At 36.0% G+C, this 26,331-nt stretch overlaps 1 protein-coding gene across 30 annotated transcripts in view; it reads left to right on the top strand.

Moving 5' to 3' along the window:
* Positions 1-26,331, top strand: part of ZBTB20 (zinc finger and BTB domain containing 20) — a 777,345-nt gene that overhangs the window by 506,011 nt on the left and 245,003 nt on the right. For 24 of the 30 annotated variants that reach the window (XM_073893699.1, XM_073893761.1, XM_073893607.1 and 21 more), the window contains one exon: positions 7,002-7,101. The exons of 4 other annotated variants lie outside the window; for them this stretch is intronic. The gene's annotated coding sequence lies outside the window, so the exon portion shown is untranslated. Of the gene's footprint in view, positions 1-4,241; positions 5,743-7,001; positions 7,102-26,331 lie in introns of those variants that run through there. 2 more of the 30 variants (XM_073893621.1, XM_073893732.1) reach the window with 2 other exon arrangements.

Here is a 26,331-nt window from a genome sequence, read left to right as displayed (position 1 = left end):
GAGATACTGAGCTAATACCAGTTTTTAAGCAAGTTAAGGGAAATAAGAAATGATACTTTCTCTCTTTTCTTCACTGAGGACCCACTGTAATAAAATATGCTTATCCTATGACAGAAAATCTATAGGTTTGATAATGAGGTAGGTTCTTGATAATGAGGCTTCTGAATACTGAAAGGGAAGTTGTGGGACTGTCTTCTGTGAAGCTCTTTAGCTTAAACCTGATCGTTTCACATCTTCCTGTAACAGTCTACCTGTGTCAGGGAGAAGAAAAGGAATGATTTCTCTAGGTGGTTCACATTTTTCAGGAGTTTCTTCTCTCTCTCTTTGAGAGAGAGTCTTATGCAGACTCCACACTTGGTGTGGCTCGATCTCACAACCCTGAAATCATGAGCTGAGCCAAAATCAAGAGTCAGAAGCTTAATTAACTAAGCCATCCAGGCGCCCCAACTTCTCTTTCTTTTTTAAAGTCACTGTTATTCAGAGGCAAAGCTGCTGGAAGCCACAGGGACTTCTAAATGTGCTTGGCATATGTGAAAGCAATAGCAGGACCACCAGGGTTTTAGTGGACAATTCTCAGGAATCACAGGACATTACCTTTGTTACATATGGTCACATATGTCGCCATCACACTATGTTCTGATCATTTCCTTTAACAACTGATTTACTGTAGTTGCTGTAGTACAGCTGCTGAAAAAAATGTGCTTGTGAACAAAGAGATTAGAGCATATTGTTCAGTGTTCTGTGAAAAGTTATAAACTTTTAGTGGAAAAGTTATCACATTTCACCCTCTGCTTGTTGCTGTCAGTACTCAAAGTCAAACCCATTACCATTAAACTTACATCATTCCCTTCCTACTGTACTAAGTGAAGTGTTTTTGATTCATCCCCCAAAAATGAAGCCAGTTAAGTGTTGGTGGTATCTGCTATAAAAAAAAAAGGGCAGAGGCCCACAGAATGTGATTAGGGGAAAGACATCCTCAATTAGGAAAAAAAAAAAAATCTGCCACACTCTTTCTACTTGCCAAGCCCTCATCTAGGAACTGGAGGTACACAGGTAAATAAATTTCCGTCAGTAAAGAGTGTTCACAGACTAGTGAGAGAAACAGACATGTAAATAGGTAACTCTGGTACAAAGAGATATGTACTGGAGTAAAGGCATGTGCAAGGTACTGTATAGATTCACCTAGGACAATTCTGGCTTGTGACTATGGTCTTGATATAATTATTCACAGAGGCCTTTCACAAAATATGTCCTGGTTTGGACAATAAATTATATGGTTACCCTATAAATAGCTGTAACCATCAAATCTGCCTGATGTTGTCTAGCAAGATTTTCCACAGATTAGGACAGAAAATCAAAGAGATTAAGAATTCTTTGCCACACATGTTGTCTACATCCAAATGGAAATGAAAAACTTAGTAGACTGACTGACTTTGATTTCTTCCAGCATTGTCAGGAGGAATAGAGTAGGAATTTAACTCAAGGGGGGTGAGGAGAGAAGGACAAAGCAGAACAATCTAAAACCCACTTATTGGTATATGATATGCACAAGGGGTATCTTTAAATGAGCCATTAAATTATGGATCCCCTAAAGCTCTCAGGATTGAAAGGTGGTGTGAGAAAAGACTAGAAGCCATGAAGGGAATTTTAGAAAGACAGCTTAAGGTTCAACATAAGGAACCTTATTTGGTGCCAAATTTTGTACAGAAGGGTTCTAAAGCAGCATTGGGTTGCCTATGAGGCTGAGCCCCCATGTCCCCTGTTGGTGTGCAGCAAAGGCTGAATGGCTACCATAAGCAAACTCAGGCACTAGGTCAAAACTCAGGCCACTGGTTATTTAGGGCTCTATACACATTGCTGATCCTATTATTTTACATTATGCATGGGGTCTTTTTGAGCAGCTTTTAAGTAAGAATACTATGCTTGGGAAAATGCCTAGAAGCTAAAACAAACAAACAAACAAAAAAGGTAGAAATATCATAAAAAACAAAGCACAGTTTGTGTGAGCTAAATGCTCTTGTGACCCTCTCTGAACACACACTAAAAAGAGACCAGGGAATGTCAATACAGATTTCACTGAGCTTATTCTTTGCCACTCTTACAAGGAAAGCAGCTATTAGACACATAATATTCAGAGGACACACCTCCCTCAGAGGTTCCTACCTCTTGAACACATACTCATTTGCAGGCCAAGTTGCCTAGAAGTCTCTCGATTACCAGTTTGATTTGCATAGTTCTGAGTTACGTAAGGATGGGACCTGTGGCAAAGCTATCATTAAAGAGAAACAAAGCAGAAGACTGAACAAAGGATACATTCTGTGCAAAGTTTGAATTTTATACCATCTCAGCAATCCTTGTCATGGTAAAAAAAGGTGTCCACCCCTTCCCCCACCTAAAAAGAATAGCAGAGAGTGACAAAAGGAGGCTCCCTGGAGGTAATACGGGAGCAAAGAGTAGGGGAACTAAAAACTGTACACATGAAGAGAGAGAAGGGAGTTGGCATGGACACAGGAGATGCGGCCAAACACCCTGCCTTCACAGCAGAGATACGTGATTAAGTTGGAATCACTTTCACCTCTTTCCCAGGGTATGCAAGTAGGAATAGGTCAGGCTGGGGCAAAAGGAATGACATCTTGACGAGGCTCAGCTTTCCCAGGGGCCTAAGAAAGGTGGCAGTACAGCTAGAGCCAGAATATTCTCACTGGTCTTTTATATGAAATCTTGAATATCTACATTTACAGATTAAAATGTTTTCCAGTACACCAGAGAGAGAAAAGTCTTCTGAAGGCAGTAGAAATGACTTTAGTTCTCCAGTGGTTAAGAGTATAAGGGCTTAAGAGTGAGGAAAGCTAGTTTCAAATCTGGGGTACTTAACAGATTTATGGTAACGTTATTTAAATTTCTCTAAGTTTCAGTTTCCACATGTTAAAAAAATTATAATGCATATACCATTGAGCTCATAGTAAAGACTATATTACACATGTAAATTGTGTAACACATGTAGTGTCTGGCAAATAATTATTGACAATAAAATTTTTATTCAGTGAGGACTGTTATCCATTTCGTAACATTGTCTGGTCACCCATACCAAGCTCTGCCTTATTTTACGTCATTACTTTCTGTTCCGTCCCTGACATTCCACACTGTTTCAGCTTTGACCTACTTCCCCAGATACTATGGTATCTGTCTGCTTCAAAACTTCATGCTTCTGTGTTCTTTGAAAGGTCTACCTACAATTATTTGTAAATTCAGTGCTAACAGTGTGCAAATATTTTTAAATCATAAAAAAATACATGGCTTTTAGGAAATACTATTCTTGTCCTTGAACTCTGAAGGCACTCTTCATCTCTGATAATATTGACCCTGAGCCCAATTCACATTGAGTGAACAAGGTATTATTATTTTATACCCTCTTCCCAGGAGGTTAAAATGACTCACCAGAAGTCACTCGGTGATCTCAGATGAGGAATCCAGTGAATCAGTCTTGAAATCTTAATCTGAAATCTGCCAGGATCTCCATTTACTGAGAAAAAGTCAGCCTAGAGAAGATGATCCCCAGTAAATTTTATATTATGATATTACTTTTTTTTTTTTTTTTACCACATGCTTAAAATGTTTTCTGGATCTGGACTGGCCCTCTGCTTACCCACAGAATACAGGGAGAAAGCTGTGTAAGTTCCCTTCTCAACAGTTAAAGCAGTCCTTGTCACCAAAACTATCATATGTTAGATCACATGTCAGTGTCTGTGACATAGTCAGGCCTTGGCTTCTCAGGATCCACTCATTACAAGTGAATTTATGTGCCTTGAAGCATATGGCCTTGATATATGATCCCAGAGCAAAAGAGCAAGGTATTTCAAGCTGGCCACAATTTTATTGACTCTCACAGGCTTGCTTTGTAGTCATTCCAATAAACTAGACGAGAAATTCCTGATGCTCCAAGCTATCCAGTCTACAGGACTCCCATTTCATGATTCAGAGTCCAACTAAACAACTCGAGTGCTTTTGTGTGACACTGTGACCACAGGAATAAATAATTGCTTAGTAATTTTCTTTGAGGCAGAAAATTCTAAACATGGAGGAACCATTTCCCCTTAATGGGAGCCAGAAATCCTGTAAGTGCTTGAAATGGCATTCACAAGTCTGAATGGTAAACAGATAAAAACAGGAGCGCACCAGTTGCACAAATGACTTGCTTGTCACAAACTTGTCATTGCAGTAATCTAACATTTCTTTCCCAGAGCCCGATGGAAACGATGGAACAAACAGGCCCTGCTGACGTTTTGGCTCTGCTAAGCCTTCCTCGGAGCTAAAGCATCTGCAGCATCTTCCTGTTCTAGACCCTTTATCTGTTGAAGTTAGCTGATACTGTACATGTCAAAGAAATGTTTGACTATTGCATTAACAAGTTGATGACAAGCAAGTTATTCCTGCAACTGAAATACTGCTGCTGTTAGTGGGCTGCCATCTTGACCTTCATCTTCTCCTACAGAAGAACCCTGACAGAGCGGAGCACTAGGGAGATACCAGTATTGTTGCCCTCGGCTGTACAGATAAACAAGGACCACCTGTTTGGAACTTAGGCACAGCGGTATTGGGGACACACCAGGCAATTCCATTCGGGTTATGGATAGGATTTCCTGGTAAAACATAAACGTTGCCAACACATTGCACTGTCCCAAGGATTCTCTTGCTGGAATAAAGGGAGCTGCACAGAAATTCATTTCCTACTGTACCTCCTCTATTACCCACACACGTGGGGGGGACCCATATATACTTTATAAAATGTTAATAGCTGGGAAAGTTAATGAAAAGTATATACCAGCTTTCAAACCTCGTTTTTGCCAGTTCTTGGAGTTCCTCCCATCAGTAGCTTCTCTCCTAGCCTCCTCCTCATTCAGGATAGCATCTGGAACTCTCTAGACCTAGTCAGAGCCATGCTCTTGTCCATGAAAAGTCAGGTGGGTCCATTAGCCTCCTCACAGAAACCTTCCACAGCCCTCTCTAAGACACCACCACTTCATCTCCAACCTCAGCTGCCAGTAGGGAGTGCTCATACACTGTACAACTTCCAATTCTTGCCTTGCTGTTTGAGTAGCCCTCCTCCCTTGGGGGACCCATCCTTGGTGTTCCTTGAGTGTGCAGTGTGGTGGGTCCCAGGCTATCAGCATACAGAGCTGAGCTGGAGCCTGTAACAGGAGCCTGGCCTGTTGTGCCAGAGTATTGTGTCTCTGCTGGTGCCCTGGGCGTATCAGCCCTGGGAACAATGGAGCCTTCACCCTCAGACTTGGCCTTTGCATAAAGCTAGGCGTCTCTTACTCATCAAGGTGTCAGGTGCCCTGTATTTTTTTAGACCCTCAGTTAAAGGTACATTGATATTGTCTTGTCTGGTTTAAATATAGACGAGAAAAACTTGCATTCTCAGACTTATTTTCTCCTGTTGCCTCAGGTGCTTTCATTTTTAAAAGTCTTGGGTAAAAATGGTTATCATCATTCAGCCATGAGAACCCATATTTCTTGCCAAAGTAGTGACTGGGCTTACCTTTCTTTTAGATTTGGTGAACTGACCACAGTGCTGTCTCCCAGATGAAATGTTCTACTCCCATTCCAAATATCTCACACTGCAATCTATACCTCTGCTTTGTTACCTCAGAAGACAGGTGGGAAGGGTATGAGAGAGGGTCCTGTTTTTTCCACAGTTAAGGATACTACCCCTGGAAAAGGAGGTGAAGGTAGTTTGAGGTAGGACACCTATATTTTCTGTAAAAGAACACATGTAAATGAACTATTGGAATTTTAAATGGAATTCTAGTTACTTTTTCTTTTTAAAGTTCCTAATAGGATTTCTGTAATGATTTTGTGTTTTATTTTTTTAATAGAACTTAAATGGCAAAGAAATAATATGCTATTTTTGATTCAGGAAAAAAATAAATAAAAGTCTTTTTTTATGGGAACTCTCTTTTTAAATACATGTTAGGGAATAGATAATGGCACCAACAATAAAAAATGTTCTCTCTTCCTAGTCTGAGGGATAGCTGATTAGTGTATGTGTATGTGTTTTTAATATGTATTTACTTATTTGATTATTTATTTTAAGAAAGAAAGGAAGGAAGAGAGAAAAGAAAAATTCTTATGCTAGAGTAATCTCATTAGATTCATAGGGTTTTAGGGCTGGAAAGGAACTCAGTGATAGTCTATGACTTTGTATCACACTCACGCTTGAGAAATGTGGATACTGAGACCCAGAGATGTTTAATAATGTGAACAAAGATATACAACAAGATTGTGGCAGAGCTAGGCCTAAAAATTTCTTTTAAACAAACAGTGTCATTTGAATAATTCACAATGATGTACTTAAGTCTAACGGGGCATTTGTTTTTGGAATAACTGGGGTTGTGCCCTGGCTAAGCCAATTTAGGGATATACATTTGAATAGTTTGGAGACATTTCTTCCTAAGCTGTAGTTTATCTGAGTCACATAAGAAACCATTACAATTTCAATTAAATGTTGTCTCTTATAAGATTTCAAAGAAACACTTACCCCATTCCCATTTTGGCGCCTGGAAACATTTTTTTTTTATTTTATTATGTTATGTTAGTCACCAGACAAAACATATATTTTTAAATGGGTCTGTTCCTTTAATAAGTATTCGTTTAAGTAGGTCATATTCTAACATTCTTGAATATAAAAAATCTTTTATCAGATTAAAAGAAATCTGGTTTTTATTCCCACTTTTAGCCACGTTTGAGTTGTTCCTTGTTAATTGTCAGTTTCAACAAAACACTGATTAAGTTAAAACATCAATGTTTTTGTTCATTTTAGTTCTTTTAGTTTAGCACAAGGGAAAAATAAAAAATGCATTTACCTTTTTGCAGCCATGATAGTTACATACTCTATTTTTCATTTATGCAAAACTTTGTTTTTGAGGGTTTTCTTTTTGTTTCATTTCTCTGTTTTTGCATTTTCCAAACATCTGTACCGTGGCTGGTGGCGAGAGTAGCAGTGGCTGACACTTTTCCTCCACGCTTTGAGAGGAAGAGAATTGGCTGGAATAAAACCTTGCCTTCCACATGGTCGACTTGAAATACAGCATTGAAAAGGTATCGTCTCTTTTTTCTTTTCTGAAACCAGAGGTGAAATGCATGAGCAAATAGCAATGTTGATGCCCAACCACCTGTTGATTCATATCAGAAAAGTCCTTGGCAAGGCACCCCCCACTTCATCTTTTGAAACCCTGACTAGATGATTTCTGTGCATTCGTAGCATCATATCAACAATATGTACTGCTGGTGACTCACTTAAGAAAGCCTAGATTCTACACGTAGTCAAGAGATGAATTGAAAGTTTTGCTTTTGCTTTGACAAAACAAACACTTTTTAAGTATGTTTGGCTGTGAAGTGTTTGCTGATTCCTGAAGTATTGGGATCTATTGTCAGGGACAGTGAAAAGAAGGTGACACTAGAGCTTCCTTTCACCTTGATTAATTCTAGTTAGGAAGAGCTGTAGTCTTTGTCTTATCAATTATTTTAAAATAAAATATTTCAAGCACATAAAAATATAAAGAATAATGTGAACACAAAAGAATCCACACCCAAATTAAACAAATATTTGGCACACTTATTTCTAAACCTGTTTTTTGTCTTTTATTATTCTAAGTTACATAAAATGATGTACACAAATTAAGTATATAGCTTGATGAGCTTTTACATAAGTATATATCCATGTGACAACACCCAGTCCAAGATACAAAACATTCACAATACCTTGGAAGCGTCCCTTGTGCCCTCTTGAGTGTGATATTCTCCAAACCTTTAACAAAAGGTTAAAAACAAGCAAAACTATTCTGACTTCTATCATTATGAATTAGTTTTACATAAGCCAATAGCCATAGTATGGCTTATATAAAATGTATTCTACTATAGATATCACTAAAATCTGTTTGTTGAGTCTCTTATTGTTAGACGTTATTTCTAGTATTTCCCAATCACAACTAATACTGCAGTTAACATTTTTATACATGTTTTTAAATGGAGGAGGAGTTGCTTAACTATAAGAAACATGCATTTTCAATTTCACTAGGAATGTAAAATTTCTCTCCAAAGGGGTAGTAGCAATTTATACTCATTAGCCATTGTGAGAACTTCTCCACATACTTCATAACATTGGGGATGGTTAGACTTTTACATTTTTTGTCAATTTGATAGGTATTAAATAATATCTCATTTAATTTTTTTTCTTTTTTTTTTTTACTTATAAACCATTGGGATTTCTTTGTGTACGTTGCCTGTTTGTATCTTTACCTGTCATTCTGTTAGGTCATTTGTTTTGCTATTGTTATTTGGACCGGTTTGGGTTTTGGTTTTGGTTTTGGTTGTAGTGTTCTGGATTCTCGTCCTTTGGGCAATAGAGATTACAAATATATTTTCTTAATCTGTGTCTGTAGTAGCTTATTTTGGAAAAGTTTCTAATTTTAATACAGTTAAGTTATTGATATTTTAACCTTTATAGTTTGTGCTGGGACACCTGACTGGTTCAGTCAGTAGAGCATGCAACTCTTCATCTCGGGGTAGTGAGTTCCAGCCCCATGCTATGTATGAAACCTACTTAAAAACACACACACACACAGGTATATAATGCTTTTATGTCATTTAAGAAATCCTTCCATATGACAGCCTTCCTTTATTTTCTTCATTCCTTTATTTTCTTCTAACAGTTTAAAAGTTTGGCCTTGTACATTTTGATCTCTAAACTTCTTGGCATTTATTTTTGTATGTGATATCTTACATGTACCCTATTTTATTCTTTTTCCTGGGATAATCCAATTATCCCAGCACCATTTAACAAGTTAGCCATCCTTACCCACTAATTTGTAATGCCATCTTTTGCCTACATTAAATGTTTCTTAGGATCTTTATTTCAACCAATAAACTGTTTCTCTATTTTTGTGCTGACACCACAGTGCCTTAATTATCATAACTTTATAATATTCTTGCTGTCTGATAAGGCAAATCTCTCTACATTGTTCTTTAAAACTCTCTTGACTCCCCTTGCCTTCTGCTATTCAGTATAAATTTAGGATTAGTTGGTCAAGTTTTACAAAAGCCTTGCTGAATTTTATTTGTAATTACATTAACTTTAGAGAATAATCTGGAGGAGAATTGACATTTTTTTAAAATTGTGTCTTTCTACCCATTAACAGACTATATTCCTCTACTAAATCAGATCTTCCTTCATGTTCTTTAATAATGTTTTATAAGTTTTACCACAAAGGTCTTGCTAGAAGCTATTTTGTTAGATTTCTTCTCGTATTACTTAGATTTTTGTTCTTTCATGTGTAGATTCTGTTTTCCTTTTCATTGTTTATTGGTCATTATTGGTATATATTTAGCAACTTTGCTGAACTCTCTTATTAGTTCTAATAACTAAACTGAAAATTCTCTTAGATTTTTTACATAGGCATGTATATCATCTGTAAATAATGACAGCTTCTCTCTTAAATTCTAGTTGTGTTCAATTTCTTTTTCCTGTCATATTGCATGACTAAGAACTCTATATAGTATTGAATAAAAGCAATGATATTATGAATACCTGTTCTATTTCTTACTTTAATGGTAATTTGGTGAACATGACTTTTGCTTAGCATTTTGATAAATCGAAATTATTGTGTTAAGGAAGTTTCCACCATCTATTTATACTTTGCAATGCATTTTTAATCAGGAATACCAGTCAAATTTTATCCAATGCATTTTCTGCATCAATAATATGATAAAATTACCCATTAATATGGGAATATTTTACATGATATTAATACATTTCCTGATATTAAACATTTCTTACATTCCTGGAGAAAAACTTTAGTTGGTCCTGGTGTGTTTTTTTTAATCCACTGTTGAGTTTAATTTGCTGATATTTTATGTAATATGTTTGTACAGGGAGATTAGTTTTTAATTTTCCTTTCTTAAACTGTTATTGTAGAGTTTTGGTGTCATGGTGATATTAGCCTCATAAAATAAGTTTAGCAACATTCATTTCTTTCTTTTTCTTTTCTATTTCTGAAATAGCAGTCATATTAATAGGATTACCTATTCTGAAAATGTTGTTAAACTTGCCTGAAAAATCATCTGGACCTGATATTTTCTGTCCATAGTGGGAAGGTAGAGTAGGGTGGACTTCTGATTATCAGTTCAATTTCTTCCATGATTATTGGTTTATTCAAATGTTCTATTTCATCTTAAGTCAATTTTAATACTTTTTTAAAAGAAAAATATACAATTAACAGTTAATCTACACTTTCAAACTTACTGCATAAAATTGTTCATAATGGTCTCATGATTTTTAATTTTATCTTCAATAGGCCCCTCTCTTATTCCCAATATTATTTATCTGAGCCTTTTTTCTTACTCATTGTTAGACATTTTTCTGTTTCATTTACTTTTTTTAAAACCTGTCTTTTGATTTTGTTTATCTACTTTATTGTGTGTTTGTATTCTATATCATTACTTTGTGCTTTATCAACATTATTTTTTTCAGGCTACTTTCTTATAGTTTAGACCATTTTTCTTTTTCTAGATTCCTGTGTTAAATTAATACTCATTTAATTTCGATGCTTTTTCTTATTTTCAAAGATGAATTTTACTCTCTAAGTTTTCTTCCAAGTTTTTCATTAGCTGCATAGCTTGTTTTAATTTGTAGTTTTGTTCAATTTTAAATATTTTATAATGTCTGCTTGATTTATTTTTAACCCTTGGGTTGCTCAAAAGTATGTTTTTACTTTCTAAACATAAATTTACTCTATTTTTATTACTGATCCAGAATTTAATTGCATTATAATGAGAGGATGTGTTTTATATGGGTTCAATTAAATTTATTTTTAGTTTCTTTGTGACCTGTGACATGGATTTTACTGTTGACTTGAAATCTGTAGGTGGCTTATCTATTTCTCTAGTGCTCATATTAAAATTTTTATATGTATACCTTACTATATATTTTTCTAATAAAAAATAATCCACCTTTTAGTATTTCTGGCTTTCTCCTTAATATAAAAAAAGTGCCTAGCATGTTTTACCTATTTACTAATTATCAATCTGTTATAATAATTGAATGGAGTTTTAGTTTTGTCTATTTGTTTTAAAACATATGCAAAAGTGGTTATCATTGATTTTAATAGTTAATGCCTAATTATATTTACTCATATATTTAAGCTATTGCTGTGTCCACCCTTATTCTTGGATGATATGGCTTCCTTTCTGGGTTCACTTTTCTTCATGTTGAATTACATCTTTTAGTAATTCTTTTGGGAGAGTCCTGGGAAGTATGCTCTTTTTATATATCTAAAAATGTTTTTATTTTATCATTTATCTTAAATGGCAATTTATCTGGGTTTTTTTGTTCAGCAGTTGAGGATATTACTCAATCTTACACAGTTGTTCTTTAACTATCATTACTTAAGAGAAATCTGCTGTCAATCTAGTTTTCATCTCGTTGTAGGTAGTCTGCCTTTTCCCTCTGGTGACTTTTAAAAGTTTTTCTGTATCCTTGATGTCTTATAGTTTCTCTCAAATGTGTCTAGATATGGATTTATTTTGAATTATCAGTCATGAACTCAGGGTTTACTTTCTAATCTCAGGTCTCTAATGCTAGAAAATTCTCAGTTATTATCTTTTCTTTTATTGTTTCTTTGTTATTACCTCCATTTTCTTCAGGGATTCTTATAAGATATATATTGGTGTTTCCTAGTCAATTTACATATCTCAATTGCTCTTTCATTTTCTAAAAATATATTTTACTTTCTGTGATTTTTTTTCTGAGTGCATTCCTTAATATTACCTTCCAACTCACTAATACCCTCTTTGAAATTGCCCAATCTTAAACTATCCTATTTCATTTTTAATGTCAATGAACATATTTTTCATTTTTAAGATTTCTGATTGGTTCTTTATTCACCTATTCTTATCTTTTTGTTCTCTGTTGTTATTTAATAATTTCTTATTCTAAGTATGATTTTTTTTTATCTCTGAGCATTACAAACATATTCATGTTGAGGTCATTTTCAGACAATTCTATAAAATCAAATTCACATGTAGTGAATGTTCTAATTATTAATTTTGTTGGTTGTTTTCTTATCATTAGATTCCTTGCTATGTTTTAGAATTTTGTTTTGCAGGTTAAGGTGGGTCATAAGGCTTTTCTTTTACTTGTCTCTTAGTTTTCTTTCTTCCTCTTTTTTTCTTTCTTCATACATCCCTGACTAGTGGTTTTGGAGTTACCTCTATTGGGATTCCTGGATTCCTAGCCCCAATCCTAATGTTGTAGTGGTAGTTTTCAGCTTTTTCTCTTTAAGGGTATTTGATCATGAGGCTGTGTCTTTATCCTTGCGCCTCTCAGTGCCTACAGCTCTATAAGCTATTGCCCCAGGTAGCAGTTGGCCATATTTTTTGCAGCCTCTCACTGAAGTAGTGAGCCAGCCTCAGGTCCACCATTTCATATGGAGCCTTTCAGCCTCATTACTCTAAGAACTAGACTCCCAGCCACCTCTGTGTGTTTCTGGGTCCAGATTTGAGTAGACTTATAGCTTCAACCCCCTTTGCTGCTTTTAGTTTCTTTGTAAAAATGATCACTTTCTTTTTTAAATTTCACTCTGCTTCTTCAGTTTTCTCATTTTATACTATATCAATTTTTTTGGTTAACAATATATCTTAAGTGACACTCCTTTGATTCTCACCTCTCTTTTATTTAGATATATCATTTTAAAACAAGTATTATAAATAATAGTTGTTATTGAATGTTTAGTTGGACTAGACACTGAACTTTATAGATACTATCTTATTCAATCCTCTCTATAATCAGTTACTTTTATTCCCACTGTATAAACTAGGAAATTGAGGCAAATAGGCTAAATAAACTCCCCTTTAGGAAAGAGGTTATAACTGGTCAATGGCAGAAGTAAGATTTGAACTCAGGTTTCTCCACTACCAAAACTAGTGCTCTTAAAATACCATCATATGTTTAAATTTTGTATTAAAAAAAACTATGCTATGGTGTTTGTTTTTATTTTTAATAAATTAACTATTATTTATTTTTGTAAAAATATATCTGGTCCTACCTCAGAAATTTTATTTTATATTGTCTGTGTTTTCATACCTCCTTGGTCATGTCTCTATCCCCCTCTTTTTTTCTCTCTTTCTCTTTTCTTCCTCTTTTGATATATGATGGTTCTATTTGTTATTAATCTAGCAGTTTAGAAGTTATAAAGCATAGTTTATTTTTCTAGTAAAAATTACTATTATTTTTAAAACTCCAGTCCTATTTTCTTTAATTATCATCATTAATGAAATTGTATGCTGTATGAAATGAGAAATTTAGGATGCCATTTCTTCCATTTCTCCTCCTATTCAATTTCTCTTTTTTTTTTGTTATATTACGTTATCAGTTATAGATTATTTTTAGTTTTACAATACAGCTGTAAAGGAGGATAATCACAAAAAGCTAAATCACTTATTTGGGTAATAGAGAGCTTCTAACACAAAGTGTAGATACTTAGTAAATATGTGTTGAGTATGAAACGAATGTATCTGTTTTATGTATACACACATGCATACAGAGAAAGAAAACAGCTGCAATGTCATTAAGTCTCCCTCTGCTGAGCCACCTATTCATTTAAACTTTGGATTTTATAAACTGTTGGGCCACCATATGATTTAATAAGTACTCTTTCTTTCAATTCTTTTGTTAGGCAAACACATGCTTTGTGAACCAACCCTTTGCAATCAATGTGCCTCTATCCAAGTTAGTCCCACTCATAGCTAGTTCCATCTTTGCCCCTTCTATCCTACCCTACCCCTATAAATAATAAGTATATCTGGCAACTCCCATTCTCACATCAGTAACTACCCTTAAGTTTTCATTTGCCAAGTACTGTGTGATTCTTGAATGTGAAATAGTGATTAAATATCAATAATATCATATTCAATTGCTAATAGCCTGTGTTCTTCCAGAATACTTCATGTTGTTTACTCTAAATAGAAGCATTTTTTAAAGAATTTTATTTTTTTTAAGATTTTATTTATTTATTTGAGAGAGAGAGAATGAGAGACAGAGAGGGAGGAGGGTCAGAGGGAGAAGCAGACTCACTGCTGAGCAGGGAGCCCGATGTGGGACTCGATCCCGGGACTCCAGGATCATGACCTGGGCCGAAGGCAGTTGCTTAACTGAGCCACCCAGGCCCCCCTAAATAGAAGCATTTTGAGTAGTTCTTATTGCTTTATTTTTTAAGGATAGTTCTTAAAATCCCCAATTACAGTCAAAGGAAATTATTTATAGAAGATGCTAAGAAAATTGGATTTTCCTTTGAATACCACTAGATATTAGCAAGAAACTTAATGATGATCTGTAACTTGCTAAAAAAATATGATGCTTCTATTGTAGCAAAGTAGATTAAGTAAAACAATGTAGATTAACAAGAAAAAAGCAAACTAGTATAAACTGGATCATTGCTAGTGTGAAAACTTTATGGAAATTTTAATGGCACATTTGATCAATTTATAAGAAGTGCATATTTGTGTTTATAAGAACACTCAAGTTTCCTATGTGGCTGATTTTAACAATCCTTTATATGTAAGAACAGATTGAAATTAAACTGTCTTCCTAGCTGTTTCTATTCTTTAAATTGTAAAAATGATTTTTGTTATTCTCGATTTAAAAGTCACTGAACTGGGAATCAGGAGACTTGGTTTCTGGCCCCAGTTCTGTCATTTAACTAGCTCTATTCTCTTGAGTAATTTATTGAACTCTTTGAGTCAGTTTTTTATTTGTAAATATAAAGAGTTGGACTTGATGCTTTGTAAAGCCCCTTCCAATTTTCATGTCTAGTATTCAGCATAGTATCTGTCTGTATCTCTATTATATATTAATACCCACACATAAAAATTTAACTGCATATAGGTTCCGTACATCAATAACCTAAGTTATTCAACAGACTTCTTCAGGAAATATCCAAGAATGGGATTTTCTCCTGAATAAGGCAGTTGAATTTAGCTGATAGATAAATAACTGAGAGCTATAATAGGTCCTTGATCTGGATAAAAGCAGCATGGTATTTTCAAAAGTACTGTTAGGCAGCAATGTATAGAATGGATCAAAATGGAAAAAATCTGGAATAGAGACAGGCAGAATGATGCCATGGTTCAGGATGAGATAAGGAGAGTCCAGAATGTAGTGATAACATCAGAGATGGAGTAGAAGCAAAAGATATGAAGATACTGGGATAAGTATTTGTTTAAAAAAATCTAAAAAGATTATGAAAAGAAAAATCACAGAAGAGGAAATACAAATGTCTAACAAACATGAAGAAGTATTATAACTCATTAGCATTTAAAGGCATTATTTATTAAAATAATACTTCTCAATGCAAGTAAGTGTGCAGTTAAACTGGCACTCATATAGTGATGGTGGGGATATGTAATGACATGAAATTCCACAAAAAAAAATGGCATTATATTATCAAGAAACTTTCTTTAAAAATGTATCTTTTTGACTCAGTAATTTTACTTCTAGGAATCTATCTATCGGGAATAGAAACTCTAGACTGAGATTTATGTATAAAGATGTTCATCACGATGTCATTTACATAAGTGGAAAAAGAGAAAAACAAACCTAAATATTTAATTGGAGAAATTATTGAACAAATTATGGGACATCCATGGATATCACTGCATATATAGATATCATTGCATATATATATATAGTTATTAAATTATGGGACATCCATAGATATCATTGCATATAAGATATTTTTAAAAATTCTTTTACTAGAAAATGTTCATGAAATAATGTAACAGAAAGTACCTGATCCAAAATAAACTTATACACCTAACATGATCCTAAATTTAAAAAATGAAAGTGTATGGTTATAATCGAAGGAAATACATTAAAATGTGAACAATATCTGTGTGGTGGAATTAAGTGATATTTTATTTTTTCTTTTTCTTAATTTTAAGAAATCTTAATTTTTCTTAATTTCTGAATGTTCTAAAAATACTATAATAGAAAAATAAAAATTTTAAGCAAACAGCAAATAATTTAAATAATATTAATTCCAAATTTGATGCTAATTCAATTTAAGAGATGGATACATGTTTACTACTTATCACCTCTTAATGGAATTAAAATGTTTTGCTTTTCCAATTTATTAAGCTTTTGAAATATCTGTGATACAGATTTTTGGAATCATATATTGAATATGATATGGAATGTATTTTCTGAATCGGACCACATTGTTTCTATTGCCCAGTCCTTCTCAGAGTCTCTGTTTTTTTTTTTTTTTTGGATCCTTGTATATTTGCCTCCGGTTATCAGTTTGTGCTCTGACATTCTAGAACCTCATTTTTCACTCAGAGCACATGTACCATGTATATGAGATTATCAGAAGGGAAGAAATCTAGATCACTATGTTTTCAATTGTTTTTAACTTCTAAATTTCTCATCCTATAGAAATTTCATAATCTAATAATAATAGCATTTTGAGTAATTGAGACACATGAAAATGAAGTAAAGGACACAGCCAGTATGTCAGTATAAAGTCACTTTTATTGGTAGAATAAACTACTACTGATAAAATTTATCAAGCACTCATCTCAAGAATAGAATCTTGGCTACTCTGTGTAAGAATGAATAAACATAACAACTTACTTGGCTCTGTCCACAGAACTTAGCCAAAAAAGAAACCCAGTTAGATGCCAGGAAGAATGAACCAGATAAAGTTTTATTGGCTCAAAATACACAAGTAGAATTTGTCCATTCCTTTTCTAACAAAACCGTTTAAGTAAAAATGCAATCTTTTTTAAAATCTAAATTCTTTACACTAGCCAATGGCAAAGTACTGGAGTAACTAAACATTTCCAGACTGCACCCTCTTTCCCTTCTGCCGGATGAAGGAACCACTCTCTTTCCAGCTCAGGCCTCCACTGACTACAAGTTAACCCAGAACTATTTATACACAAGCTCATCTCTTTTTTAGAACGGTAATTCCAGTGAAGGTAGAAGTTATGTCCTATTTATCTTTGTTACCTCAGGTTCTGGCCAAGTGCATGATTGTTGAATGAACTAATGAAAGATTAGCAGCTTACTTTAGATGATTTTAGTATCTTTAAAGATAAATGAAGGAAAAGTTAACTTGGTTTCAAATGTTTGCACCCTATGTATTATTATATAACCAATTAAGTGATCAGTTAAGGAGCCCACTCTTGATCTCAGGGTCCTGGGATAGAGCCCCATATCAGGGTCCACACTCAGTGGGGTGTCTCCTTAAGGATTTCTGTCTCTCTCTCTCTCAAATAAATAAGCAAATCTTAAAAAAAAAAAAAACCCACATACTTTTCTGCAAGGCACAAGGCTAAGAGTTAAAGTAGTGTCATTGTTAAGAGCTCTTGCAATGATTAGTATGAAACCCACAATAAGCTACTCAGTCTCTGAATTTCAATTTCTTCATCTGAAAGATAAGAATAGTAATAATGCTTATTTCATAGCCCTTGCTCTGGAGACTGGATGAGATCTTGCATATCAGACAGCATCATGCCTGGCTAAGCCCTTGGGCTATTATTACTAGAATTAATTCCTCACAGGACAGCTGGTTGTACTTGCACATGTATCTTGACAACTGGGACAGAGGGTAGGTGTACCAGCAGGGCTCACACTGGATATAGAATCAGAGAGCTTAAGTGGATACGCCAGTGTGTTTCAAGCTTTAGAGTCTAAGAATTACTTGGGAAGCTCATTTAAAAGGAAGATCTTTGAGGTCTTCAAGACATGATAATTCAGTTGATTTGCTCTGGAGTGTGACCTCTTTTTAACATCCTCCTCAGGTGATCTGGTGTAGCTGGTCCCATACCAAACTATAGTTAACCCTGCCATCATGACTCCATCACAGCCTAAACTGCATATCACCTCCAGCCTTATGGCATCATTCCCCATGATTTACCCTGCTGAATACTTATGTGGCTTTGCTACATAAGTATAAATACTCCTTTGTCCTACCCCATGGAAAGCAGAAGGGAAGAATAGGAAAGACAAAGTCAGTCAGGAAAACTTGAGTAGCTGCAGTAAGTTATTTGTTATTTTGCATTAGTTGGACTAATGGTCTTTTGCATTAGTCCAAAATGGAGCTGACTTGACAGGTAAGCTTGAACTTTAGAACAGTAGTTTTCCTCCAATAACTGTAAAATGATTGGCCATAGTGAAGTTTACCTCCTGTTTTTTCTTGTGGAATTGCTATCTGTAGAACTTAGATAAATAAGCACAATTGAAGTGCAAAGTGTTAAATGCATGCTTCGATTTAGTCAATGCATTTGCACATTGAAGTAATTAGGATGTATTTAAAAGCATTCTGCTTGCAATACTTTGTTCTCCATTTCCTACAAATCAAATTAGTGAGGGTAGATTTGATTTTGACATCATTTTGAAAATATTTTCTTTTTCTTTTTTAAATTTTCTGAGTATTACATTTTTGCAAAGTTCAAAACACAACCAACTGTGACTAAATTCATAAAAACAAAACAAAAAGTCCGAAGTGCAGGAAAATGAAAAACAGCACAGAGTAATATGCAGTAGAACAACATAAATCATACCTCACAAATATAGCTGTAATAATACACCTTATCCATATCTGATCAATTAATAACAGAAACATATTCATATAGCAAATAGCTCATTCTTTTCCTTTGATTGAGAGCCACAAATTTAATTATTCATCTCAGTCCAAAGAAATATGAAAAGGTAGCCAGACCTTCTAAGAAAAATCTTAACCATCTCCTATTTTCATTGTAGTATTTGTAATGCAGTGAATGAATGTGAAGAAAGACTATAAAGAGTGTTTTCCTTGTTTGCTAACAAAGCATTCAAGTAAGATTATTTTTTAAATAAAGTTAGATTTGGTAGAACCAAGAAATGCTTATGGAGCTATTTGCACAAAGACAGACCTGAGTTTAAATCCCAACTCTGTATACTGTCTGGATGATCTTTGACAAATTATTTCACCTCCCTGAGCCTCAGTTTTCACATCTGTAAAGTGAGGGTAATAGTATCTACATTGCAGCATTACTTTCTTAACATGCAATGATGTATTGGAAGTGCCTGGAATTTAATATGTGCTCAACAAATGGAAGTTATTATTATTAATTCAGGAAAGAAAGTTTGAAGGGATAAGAACCCTAAATCTGCTGAGGAAAAAAGACTAAACGAAAATATTCTGTGTTCTCACTTTCTCAGAGGCTATTTACAGGAGTCTCAGATTTTGTCCAAGAATTTTATCTACAGAAGAGATAGTTTTACCTTTGTAATTTTCTTGCCACCCAAATTGTTGTCCTTAATGTAAATCAGTGACCTCAAAACACATGTTAAGAAATACCATTTATACTTTTGAAGTGCATATTTGAATGACTATAATTTTCTAATACAAATTATTATCATATTCTTTTGTTGAAGATAAACAGTACTTTGGACTGGTGCAGATTATGTAAATCCAATTCCTCTTATTTTTTCTATACCAAACTTGTAGTTTTAGAAGTATATGTGTTTATGCATAGAAGTGAAGGGGAGAGAGAGAATGGACAAGAACAGTAGATTCATTTGTGCTTCATAGGAAGCAGAGAAGCTATCTTGTTTAATCCTGTTATCAGTGACTAGCTCTGTGTTTCATATATAGAAAGTGCTCAATAAATGATTGTTGAATTAATACATGGGGAGAAATAAAATGCTAAGAAAATATCTGTGTAGCATAAAGGAGCCAGCTCAAAAGTAGCATATACAGGTAGTAAGCAGAGAGTGTAAAACTTACAGATGGGTGTCAACACTCCTTTAGTTAGGAGGGCTCCATGTGGAACTGCTGGTAGCCATCTTTATTCAGAACCTCTAATTTTAGCTAGAGAAAGCAGCAAAACCAGAAGAGCCAATGGATCCTCAGTCAGAGAGTCATGACATGACCTTCATAGAGCTGCAAGGAACCATAGAGATTTGCTAATACAGGATCCTCACTTCCCAGCTGAAGGAAATGAATGATTTCTCCAAACATTTGGTGACAAAGTTTATTGATACTCAAACTTCGGTTTCCTGATTCTGGTCCAATTCCGTTTATATTGGACCATGTTGCCTTTGTGTTAGCAGACTGTCCCCCTGGGGGTTCCCATATATCTACAGGGGCTTCTCATCTTTTGTCCAAGACAGTGCAATGAAACATCCAGCAATGCCTCTGATTAGAATCTTCTCACCTTGTCTGGCAATTCCCTTAGAGCCTAAGAGGTATCAAAAAACAGATTCTTCCTTTGACTCTTAAATTCACTTTTTTCAAATCAAGAAATAATCTATATTAAATTATTATTAACCATAAAAAGCTCATTCAAACTATTTTAGCTCCTTTCAAGTGATTATTAATTGGAGCTAAAAGGAATACAGAAGAAAGAACCAATATAATTTGACTGGAGGAAGTGAAGGAAGAGTTCTGTCCTTGAAGTGTAGGCTAGGGCAAGACAAGGCTGGGTGGGCTATGAGGGGGGAGGGGGGAAGGGGATCCAGATTACCCAGGAAGTCACTGAGAGATCTGAATCTCAGAGAAGAGGGGGGAGAAGAAGAGGTGAAGGGATAGAGAGAAGAAGTAAAAGGGGGGTGGGTGCTGCAGGTAGACTTATAATTTGGTCTTTTGCTTCATTATTTACTGTATTTGTAACCCTTGTGCTCAAGGTGGGAAACCCTGGGTTCAGGTCATTCGCGTCCTGTTATAATTAATATTGCTACTGTCAAGCAATAGCTAGAATGCCTTGAATCAAGTATTAACGACATCCATGAAAGAAGAAATAAAGCATTTAATAGGTAAATATCTTCCCCTTCCACCTAAAGAATGAAGGAAGTGTTGATGGGCTGTTGATGGTGAGTTAAACTGGCATACCAGGAATTTTTATAAATGGTTTTCCCATGCTCCATTGGATCTGTGGCTGAGACTTTAGTTGTATACCAGCTGTGCGTGCAAAATCTCATAATTATTCTTACTGTATTAAGCATTTTATAGCAATTTTAGCTCTAAAATGCTATGCAATAGTTTTTATGCAAGTGTACCAGACATGTAAGCTGTTCCAATGAAAACATTTCCTTTCATTTAGACACGTGGTTTTAGGTTTCCAAACTTAGCTCTTTGCATTGATGGAAGAATCTTTAGGCCAGACATCAGGTTTTCTGGTGGGGGGTTGGATTTTCTTGCACATACTTTATTTCTCCAGGCAGCCTCATCAAAAAAGGGGCATTTCAGTGAGTATACAATAGTGATATTAGCGAATATGCTGCTGAGTACTAGCTCCTCCACAGCCCGTCCTGTTGAGAAAGGCACTGGAGAGGAAGGTAGGGTTATCTCAGCATCCCTCTGGGGCGTAATGACAAGCAGGCAGAAGGACTTGGACTTAACCTCTCTGCAGAAGGCTGACACCTTTAACACTGCCGCACATGCTGCTGCGCCCTGCAGTGGCAAGTCTTGGGCCCGAGCCCAAAGCTGGTGTGGAGTTTGAACCCTTGGCATTCTGGCCCAGGGCCAAGTGCTATCAATGGAACCCCACTGACACCTTTAGTTATTCTTCCTGGATTAGGATAGTAATTTACTTGTCTCTTTGATTTCAAGTGTCTGGTTTTGTTTCCAGATGCCTCCCAGCTCATCTGTATTCCAGGGGTTTCAAAAGATTTTAACCTCATTGGTTCTTTCCTTTGTCAGTTCCATTTGGTGAACACAGGAGGGATACAGAGACTACAGAGAGGCGAGGGAGGGGGTGGTGTGCGCATGATGTAGGGGGCCTGTGGGGAGGGCTTGGTGAGACTGCAGGAATAAATGAAAGGCATATTCACTTTCAGAACATCAGCTATTGTACCAGAGCAAGTCAGGGTGGAATATAAGAGGTGATGTGTAGGACAATGTAGTGAAAAGTGTCATTAGATTCATGTGTAAAAGCCCTCCAAACAGCAGTAATCTCAAACTCCCCCAAATGACTGCAATACATGAAAGAGATGGAGAGACCAAAGAAATTTTATCCCAATGCCAGTAAGGTAACAGCACTTGGATTTTAACATGCTATGGTAGGAAATGGCATTTATTCAGGGGTGTAGTTTCATTTTTACAAGGGCCTGTCTAGCACTGTTTATTGATTTTACTGCAGTTCTTTCCCCAGGACCCTGTAGATGGATAATTGCTAGAAATGTCCATCATTAGCAGAGCAACGAGTGCAACCATCACAGTAGGAAAAAGATGCACATAGGACCCTGCAAGCAGCCTTCAAATGGGGGTAGGAGTCACACAATAATGCCTGCAGCTATCACTCCAGGCAAACACAAACACAACACCCTGCGTAGCCATTGCACTGAGAAAATACACACAGCCCCCTGTACAGCCATCATACATCAGGAAAATACACACATGACACCCCTATGCAACCATCACACCAGGCAAAAGCACAGACATAAAATGCTAAGTCAATAGGAATGAACAGCTCATAAAAGCCTACTGGAATAGATCACATCACAGCCAGGTACATCTGTTCTCAGCACTAACCATTATCGTTAGCTTAAAATGCTTAAAATCACTGTGCATCCTCAGGTCTAGGGACAGATTATTCCAAGAAGATTCTGCTAAATAGATCTGGCAATGCAGTGAAGGGGACCTCTTCTACATTAAAGTGATGCATTTTGCATCTCAAAGGCTGTCAACTGTATTTAGAGGAACTCTGTGATTGAAGAACAATGCTCTAGGATGGAATAGCAATTTTTCCAGCCCTTCAAAATCTGGGGGTGATTTTTACCCCAACTTGAGTTAAGTGTACAACTGAATGGACAGCTATCCGATTGGGAGGTGACTAATAAAAGCAGAATTGGAAACAGCTTTCATCTGTGCTGCAAAGTAAGCCACTCCATCCTGTTTTAAACTGGAACTCTCAGGTGGGATATCATATCCCGAGGTCTTCATGAGGTCAGACTTCAAGCCATCAACTGGAGATAAATAAGTAGGAACTATAGTCCTTGCTTCAGAGGGTTGTCTGCCCAACTGGGGGGAATAAAGAAACCACCCACCTCTTCTTTTGCCAGAGCCTTCTCTTTATCCTCTTGCCTTGGTCTATGATGTTATCCTAACTGTGTGACACAGGGGTTACGGCACTGCAAGGGAAGCTCTGTGTGTCCTTCTGAAGACTGGCCCAAAAAAATAGTTAGAAAGAGTTTCAAGCTTGCAGTTCCATGTTTCAATTACAGTGGCGTTATATGTTTCTACCGAGTGAGACAAGTTTCAAGCTAGCTTGTTAAGAATGATTTACACCATAATTCGAGGAAAAAACAAATGTGAGTGACTGAGATTTGAAAGGGAAGAGTAGGGGGGAAAGTGCCAGACTAAACGAATCCTAAGTAAATAGGGTGGGGTAGGGTGGTGGGTGTTTTTGTGTGTGTGTGTGTGTTTTGTTTGTTTGTTTGTTATTTTGCTTTTTTAGAGAAAAAAAAGAAAGAAAATGTATGTATTGTTGGTAATTACTTCCTCACCTGCGTGGAATGAAGCAAAAGAAAACAGAATTGCTCCACTTGCTCCTTAACCAAATTTTTAAGAGAGGACAGGTGTTTCTCTTCGTTCGCATGACATCTTACTGGGAATGAGCAGTACTAGAAATGAGAACTAAGAATTCCACTTCTTCTTCTTCTTTTTTTTTTTTCAAATGTGGTGGAAAGGTTTTGTTAGGGAGAGAAAAGCGTTTTCCATAAAACAATGCAGTAGTGACATGAGGTAATTACATGGTGACTGGGACACACCGCATGGCATACTGGAGAAATTGCATGATACCTACGTGATAACTATAGTAACTCTAGTTATCGCTACCGTATTATCTCCTGATAACTATATAATTAGTTTGTGTCACAAAAGCACCCTAAACGTATGCCTGTTCCAGCTATTCTGGTAGGAAAAAAAAATAAACTTTTTTGCAAGGGGGAAAAAAAGCTAATGAAGAAAGTTGCCAAGAACAGATATTTTGTAATCTGTGCTAAATCTCTGCTGGAAAACATGAACAGTAACGAAGCTGAGAAGACAGTAAAAGAAATTCGGGGCAAGGTGCCAGACGCCCAGACGGAAGGAGAATGTGGACCAAAAGATTGCGACAATCGGGTAATTATGGTTTATGAATTTCAGCTTTAATCTGTAGTTCAGTGAGTCCTGATTAAATATCTGTTAAACACAATTAAAGTTTGTTTTTGTATTTCACCGTCTTGATCAGAATAATTAGAGACTGCGTGTTTCATGTCAAAAGTAGCAAGAGGAATTTTAGTGAATGAACATCGTTTTTAAAAGCCATTTGTAGCACCAGCTGTTGGCATTATTTTATATTTTAGTGTTATCAGCATAAAGATGGTCCTCTGGATGCTGAATAGTTTCCAGCAGGACAAGGATGTTAGGCTGTCACGATGGGCCCATGCTGCCGAGAGGCTTCAGTGTTGGAGGGCTCATATTCACAGGAGGGAGTGGACAGGGGAGATGTAGGTCAGGGAAGCAGATATTTTAGGTGAGAGAAGAAGGAAGACATTTGAGTTACATTTATCCAAACAAGGAGCTGAAAGAGGGGATTTCTCATGGTGTAGTCATTAGCGTTAACACCTGAAAATGCTGGTGAGCCTGTAGAGACAGGTTGTATATACGTCGTGCCCAAGAAAAGGGCACAAGAAAGGTGTGATGAGATATGCTGGAACTCTGTCCTGGTTGGCTCTTAGCTAAAAACCTGGATCTTTTATTCTTGGAGTTGGTAGAAGGTAGTGCTGAGAGAATTTGCCATACTAATCATTCTCTGGCTAGGGATAGCAGTATGAATTTTGTAAAAGGACAAGTTAGAATATAAGAAGGATTAACTAAAACTGGGTAAAGGAGCAAAATAAGACTCTGCAAACCAAAACTAAGACTGTGATTTCCGTACACATGGGCCAAAAGGGAAGCTGGGGAATTGTAAATTACTATCTCTTAAAAATTCTGTGAGGGTATATGTGATTACTTTGCAGTTTACTGTGATAACAAGCTTTAAAGAAATAAAATACTATCTTGCTTGCTATTTGAAATTTGGGTACCTGGAAGATTTTGATCCCTGTGGTAGACAGAATGATTACTGCCCCCCCCATCCTAATCCTCAGAACCTGTGAATATGTTACCTTACATGACAAAAGGGTCTTTGCAGATGTTAGTTAAGGATCTTGAGATGGGAAAATGATCCTGGATTATGTGGGTGGTCCTAATATAATCACAACAGTCTTTAAAGAGGAAGAAGGAAGCAGTAAGGTCAGAGTCAGAAGATGTGATGATGAAGTGGAATCTCAGAGAAAATGAGACAGAAGATGTGGCACTGGTGCCTCTGACGATGGGGGAAGGGCCACGAGCCAAGGACTGCAGGCTGAGTCTAGAAGCTAGAGAAGACAAGAAGGGGGAGTCTCCTCTAGAGTCTCCAAAAAGAATGCAGTGCTGCACCTTTATTTAAGGACTTCTGACTTCCAGAACTGTAATCATTCCTGTTTTGTAAGCCATAAGCAGCAATAGGAAACCAATACAGAACCCATGAATCTGTTCTGTGGATTTCATCTCCACATAAAAGTTGTCCAGTTAAAAGTGCATCTGAGGATGAGAAAAACAACCAGCCTCTATGAATTGCATCTTCTAAAGCCCATTCTCCAGGCTGTCTCTGTGGTGTCACTTGGAGCTACCTGCCTATGTATTATAAATTAAAATCATGGGCAAATTCAACCCCACCCTCCAATAATACATTCCACATGAGTAGAAATATTTACAGGAAGAGAAGGCTATAAATGAAAATAATTTCTCCAACAACAATAGCAGTTGACATTTGAACACTTAACCACAGGTTAAACCATTTCTCTGTCAGTTTCCACCTCCAGAAATGGCAATTTCATATGGTTCCACATACCCAGTTTTATCTCATTTAAACCTTCTAGAACTAAGATTAAAAATTTCTCCCAAGATTGTAAAATTAATAAATGTCAGAGTTACGTAGAGATTAGGCTACTAAATTGCTTATGTGCAGCATATTCAGGTAAAAATGAGATTAAATCCCAACTGGCCAAAGGTGTTTTCTCAGAGTTGAGGATGCAGACATGTCTCTCCTGTGCTATTCCACAAAGTGACAGCTTGAGTCATGAGAAAGCTGTAGGGTAAAATGAGCATAACCCAAATAGACAAAGACAATGATTGAAATTTGCTACCTACCATCTTTGTATTCAACAGAGCAAATACTACCACAGAGGAAGAGGGTATAGCAGGTGCTTTAGAATGGTATTGC

Source organism: Callorhinus ursinus, unplaced genomic scaffold, assembly GCF_003265705.2.
Source record: "Callorhinus ursinus isolate GAN/ISIS: 27379988/994484 unplaced genomic scaffold, GSC_fseal_2.0 scaffold1, whole genome shotgun sequence".
In the NCBI taxonomy this organism is placed as follows: Eukaryota; Metazoa; Chordata; class Mammalia; order Carnivora; family Otariidae; genus Callorhinus; species Callorhinus ursinus.
Note: the sequence above shows the minus strand (reverse complement) of the source record. Positions and strands in the feature narration are given on the sequence as shown.